Consider the following 6,036-nt stretch of genomic DNA (forward strand, 5'->3'; position numbering starts at 1 on the left):
TTTCTCTCTCCTTCTCTCTTTGCCTCTCCTCGGCTTGCTTTCTCTCTCAAAAAATAAATAAACACTAAAAAAAGACATAGCAATCAAATATAATGATTCTTGATTGAATCGTGGTATGAAAAAAATGAGCTATGCATAACATTTTGAGGACATAGGTAAATTTAAATATAGAATGGGTATGAGATGAAATTAGGGAGTTATTTTTATGTTGTTGGACTGACAATACCATTGTATCTAGATAGGAGAATGTCCTTTTTTTTCTTTTTTTTTTTTTAGATGTATAAAATATTTTGTCATGAAATGTCATAGTGTGTGACACTTTGAAACAGATCAACCACAATAATAAAAAAATATAGATACATTGATAAAACAATAAAGCTGGTATGACAAAATGTAAATGTTAACAATGGTTGAATCTAAATAGTGGATTTATAGGTGTTCATTGTACCATTTTTCCTATTTTTGTATATGTTTGAAAACTTTATAATAAGTTAAAAATTTAAAAATTATGTAAAATTGTTTTATCTTTTTAGTGAAGTATTCTTTTTATTCTTATGTTGTAACTTTCTTTATCCATAAAAAGAAATTTTCTTAAAAGTATATTTTGTCTGATACTAATGTAATTATCTCATAATACTAATGTACTATTTCAGAATACTAGTGTAATTTCTTTTGGTTAATATTTGTTTGGGTGTCAGTACAGAGGCTGCAGCGGGAGAGGAATGACCTAAGGAGAGCTCTAAAGATCCTGTCTGGGGGTGCCTAGCTGGCTCAGTTAGAAGAGCATGTGCCTCTTGATTTTGAGGTCTAGTTTGAGTCCCATGTTGGGTGTAGAATTTACTAAAAATAAATAAATAAACTTAAAAAAAAAAAGATGCTGTCTGTGCATGTGACCTTGGGCTGTGGCTTTTATCCTCCCTTAGCAGGCTTGGCTGGTCTCCAAAAACATTTTGTGATCATCCTTACTTGCCACAAGGAAACTCCATGCCTAACATTTGTCCTCAGAAGACTAGAACTGCTGGGGTGTCTTCTGTTTTTGAAGAGCCTATTCTTGGAGCTTTACTCTCTGCTGACCTTTGAAGAGACTAGGTATGTCTTAAGTATTGGTGATTGCTCAAGTACATGGGGTAAAGAATGTTCAAGCAGAAGAAATGGTAGAGTTTTCTTACAAGCTTAAAGGGTAAGTCTCTGAACTTGGAACCTGATAATGTTGGTGTTACTGTGTTTGGAAATGAAAACTAATTAAGGAAGAAGATATCCTGAAGAGGACAGGAGACATTGTGGGCATTCTAGGTGGCAAGAAGCTGTTGGGTCATATAGTAGGTGCCATTGGTAATGGGTTGCAAGAACTGTAGGCAAGTTGGCTGAAAGCCCCTGGGATCATTCCTCCAATCTCTGTGCAGACTGGCATTAAGTCTGTGGATAGATGGTCAACATGAGCTGGTTATTGGTGGCCAATAGGCTGGCAAAATGTCAATGATTGACGTAATCATTAACCAGAAATATTTCAATGATGCATCTGATGAAAAGAAGAAGCTGTATCATATCTACATTGCCTAGTTGGTGAAGAGACTTACAGATGCAGATGCCATGAAGTATACCATTGTGGTTTCAGCTACTGCTGATTCTGCCCCACATCAGTGCCTGACTCCTTATTCCGGCTGTTCTATAGGAGAATATTTTAAGGATAATGGAAACCATGCTTCGTTCATCTATCATGAGTTATCCAAATGTTCTGTTGCTTATCGCCACACTTCTGCTGCTCATGAGGCCTATTCTAGCGATATGTTTTAACTACACTCCTGTCTGCTGGAGAGAACAAAATGAATGATTCTTTTGGTAGTGGCTCCTTGTCTGCTTTTCCAGTCGGAGAAACACAGCTGGTTATGTGTGTGCTTATATTCTAATGAATGTCACCTCCATCACTGATGGGCAGATCTTGGAAACAGAAGTGTTTTACAAAGGTGTCTGTTGGCTTGTCTGTATCCTGTGTCAGATCTGCTGCCCAAACCAGGGTCAGGAAGCAAGTGGCAGGTACCATGAAGCTGGAATTGGCTCTTAATCATGAGGTTGCTGCTTTTGCCTGATTCGGTTCTGACCTCCCTGCTGCCACTCAACAGCTCTTGGGTCCTGATGTGCATCCTGAGTATCTGAAGCAAGGACAGTATGTTCCTGTGGCTACTGAAGAACAAGTGGCCCTTTGCTGGTATAAGGGGGTATCTTGATAAACCAGAGCTATTTCTATTTTATTTGTTTTTGTGGGGGTTTTTTGACTGGAGTATTTAAAAGCAAACCTTAAAAGGCCTGATATTGTATTCTAACCACTTCATCATGCTTTAAAAGACAACTTTTTTCCTTATATAACCCAAGGCCATATTTACATCTAACAACATGAAATAAACATTTCTTAAGTTGTAATACAAACTATTCAAATTTCCCTATCATCTCAAAGAATGTCTTTTTACAATTATTACTTTTGCAAGCCAGAATCTGCACAGGGTCCACCTTTGGTGATTATAGTCTCTAGGATCCCTTTTCATTCGCATAAGTGCTCCACTTCCCCTCCTTTATTTGAGTTACTTCTTGAAGAAACTGGGTCGGTGGTCTTGTAGAATGTTGCAGTTGCATCTTGTGTTTAATTTGCTTTTCTATCCTCTGTATTTCCTGCAGTCTACAAGTTAGCGCTAAAGGCTTGATTGAATTCTATTTTAGATTCCTTTTTTTAAAATGTATGTTTGTTTGTGTGTTTATTTAGTTATTTACCTATTTATTTATTTATAGGTAGAGCACAAGCAGGGGAGGGGCAGAGAGAGAGGGGAACAGAGGGTCCAAAGTAGGCTCTGTGCTGACAGCAGAGAGCCCCATGAGGGGCTCGAACTCATGAACAGTGAGATCATGATCTGAGCTGAAGTTGGACGCTTAACTGACTGAGACACTCAGGCACTCCAGTTTTAGGTTCTTGACGAGAATATACTATAGGTGATGTTATAGACTTCATATTATTTTATCACCTCAAGAGCCACATAGTGTCAGATGGCCTCACTTTTAGTATGCTTAAGGTGTTCATGTGGTGACGCTGATTCCTGTCTGATTGTAAAGTTTCCCAACTATCTTTTACTTAATGATTTTGGTATCTTTTGTTGACCACTGTCTGATTCATTTGAAAACAATTATGGGTTGTAAGATGGTGATTTTATGACTTAATAATTCTGTTTTCATTTATTAGCTAGAAGTCTTCTGTAGAGAACTTTCTTACATCCATAAGGATTATTTGGTTACCTTGAAATACTGTTCATACCAGAAAAACAGGACAGATCTTTAATTATTTCCTTTCAACTATCCAATTTTACAGTAATGTGTTCATTACCTAGCAACCTCCATAGTGTCCAGGGTCTTTCTCTTTTTCCTTTTTTGTTTGTCTTAAAAAAATTTTTTTTAATGTTTATTTATTTTTGAGAGAGAGAGAGCAGGGGAGGGGTGGAGAGAGGGAGACACAGAATCCAAGACAGCCTCCAGGGTCTGAGCTGTTAGCACAGAGCCTGACGTGGGGCTCGAACTCACCAAGTGTGAGATCATGACCTGAGCCAAAGTTGGATGCTTAACCGACCGAGCCACCCAGGTGCCCCTCTTTTTCCTTTTTTGAATAGCACTATGAACTCATAGCTTTACACATTAAATGTGTTTCTATTGGTTGCAATTGTTAGACACTCAAATTATTCTATTTTGAGTGTTAAGTGGGAAGCTTTTGAGGCTTCTGTATTTGTTTGATATGATAGTATTATCTTTTGATTGCCTCTTTGTTTTCTGGCACAATAAGATATCCCAAGCTCAACTGGTATATTTCTTGGATTGACTGTACAGAAAATGCCAAGCCCTTTTAGTGTGAAATGATGTTTTGAGGCCACAGTATGGGATTCTTGTTGTTACTGAATTATTATTGCTTCTGGCCTTTTCAGTGGACAGAGCTAGAAAATAAGTAATTTTAATATTTATTTATTTTTTGAGAGAGAGAGCATGAGCAGGGAAGGAGCAGAGAGAGAGGGAGACACAGATTCTCAGGCTCCAGGCTCTGAGCTGTCAGCACAAAGTCTGACGCAGGCCTCCAACCCACGAACCGTGTGATCATGACCTGAGCCAAAGTCGGACGCTTAACCGACTGAGCCACCCAGGCGCCCCACCACGTTTTTTTTTTTTTTAACTGAGCTTTTTATGCTGAACATTAAGTCCCTGACAGCTTTAACATAGTTTCTTAGTAGTAGTATATTAAAATATACTTTTGTTGGTTTCAAAATAATAATTGTTGCTATTAACAATGAAACTACTAAATGAAACTAGATAATTTAAGATTGTTTGCCTTTTTAAATTTTTTTGTCTTAAAAATATATCCCAGTCAGAACTGTATAGTCAAGGGGTGCCTGAGTGGCTCAGTCGGTTAAGTGGCAGATTCTTGGTTTTGGCTATTGTCATGGTCTCAGGGTTTGAGGGTTTGAGCCACGTATCTGGCTCTGCACTGGCGGTGTGGAGTCTGGTTGGAATCCTCTCTCTCCCGTTCTCTGCCCCTCTCCAACTCGTGCTGGCTGTGTCTCTCAAAACAAAAAAAACAAAAAACAAAACTGTATAGTCAAAATATTTTGTTCAAAGGTCAGTTGGAATAATTCTCTGGTTTTTTCACCAAACTGATATACCAGGTAGGCTCATTTGTTTCAGTTTGTTTTCAAATTCTAGATATTGGTTTTTATTTTCTTTTTAAATTTAGTTTTGTATTTTGCTTGCTATCTCCTTCTTGAAATATTTCTTTTACTTGTCTTCCAGGACAATACCTTTTCTTGTGTTTTATTCATTTATTTTTTTTATGGCTTATTTGGGCTTCTATTCAGTCTCCTTTCCTGGTTCCTCCTTCCCTTCCTGCTTTAAACTTTGGACCTCTCCTCTATTTAAGTTCACGTCCTAGTGAACACATCTTGTCTCATGGTTTTAACACTTGTTTTCTTTAAAATTTTTTGTTGATGTTTATTTATTTTTGAGAAAGAGAGAGAGAAAGAGAGAGAGAGAGAGAGAGAGAGAGAGAGAGAGAGAGAGAAAGACAAAGCATGAGTGAGGGAGGAGCAGAGAGAGAGATACACACAGAATCCGAAGCAGGCTCCAGGCTCTGGGCTGTTATTGCAGAGTGCCACGTGGGGTCAAACTCATGGACTGTGAGATCATGACCTGAGCTGAAGTCAGATGCTTAACTGACTGAGCCACCCAGGAACCACATACACCACCTGTTTTCTGATCACTCTCAAATTTATATCTCCTGCCTGGACTTTGTTCCTGACTTGCAGATCTAGATATCCAACTTTTCATTCACTATCTGTACTTGGATGTCTAATAGTTTAAACTTAACATGTCCAAAAATGATCTCTTTTTTAAGTTTATTCATTCATTTTGAGAGAGAGAGTGAGAGAGAGCAAGCATGCACATGAGCAGGGGAGGGGCAGAGAGAGGGAGAGAGAATCCCAAGCGGGCTGGAACTCACAAACCAACCGTGAGATCATGACCTGAGCTGAAATTAAGAGTCAGACACTTAACCGACTGAGTCACCCAAGCGTACCCCCCAAAGTGAACTTGTGATTTCCATCCAACTGTTTTCGCAGCTTCCCGTGTTTCAGTAAACGGCAACTCTATCATGTTGCGCAGGCCAAATATCTGGAAGTCATCCTGACTTTTCTCTCTCATATTCCATAACTGTTCCATCAGTATATCCTGTCAGCTTCTCCCTTTGAAATATATTAAGGATTCAATCAAGCCTCCATTTCTTACCATCTCCACTGCCAGCACCGCCCCCGACTAAGGTGCTATAAATTCACCAGGATTTTTATAATACTCTCATAACAAGGTCTTCCTGTCTCCACCCATGCTTCTACTTCATGAACTATTCTCAACTTGGCAGATAGAGCTGTTCAAAGTCATTTCTGTGTTCACAACTCCCCAGTATATTCCTTCAAAAATATTTGGGTTTGGAGAGAGTAGATGGAGGTACGTGAAACAAAGCTG

The 6,036-nt window shown here is 38.7% G+C and overlaps 1 pseudogene; it reads left to right on the forward strand.

The window, feature by feature from the left end:
* Positions 1-874: 874 nt before the first annotated feature.
* LOC125153753 (ATP synthase subunit alpha, mitochondrial-like) lies at positions 875-2,286 on the forward strand (annotated as a pseudogene).
* The last annotated feature ends 3,750 nt before the right edge of the window (positions 2,287-6,036 follow it).

This window comes from Prionailurus viverrinus, chromosome A2, assembly GCF_022837055.1.
Source record: "Prionailurus viverrinus isolate Anna chromosome A2, UM_Priviv_1.0, whole genome shotgun sequence".
NCBI classification, from domain to species: domain Eukaryota; kingdom Metazoa; phylum Chordata; class Mammalia; order Carnivora; family Felidae; genus Prionailurus; species Prionailurus viverrinus.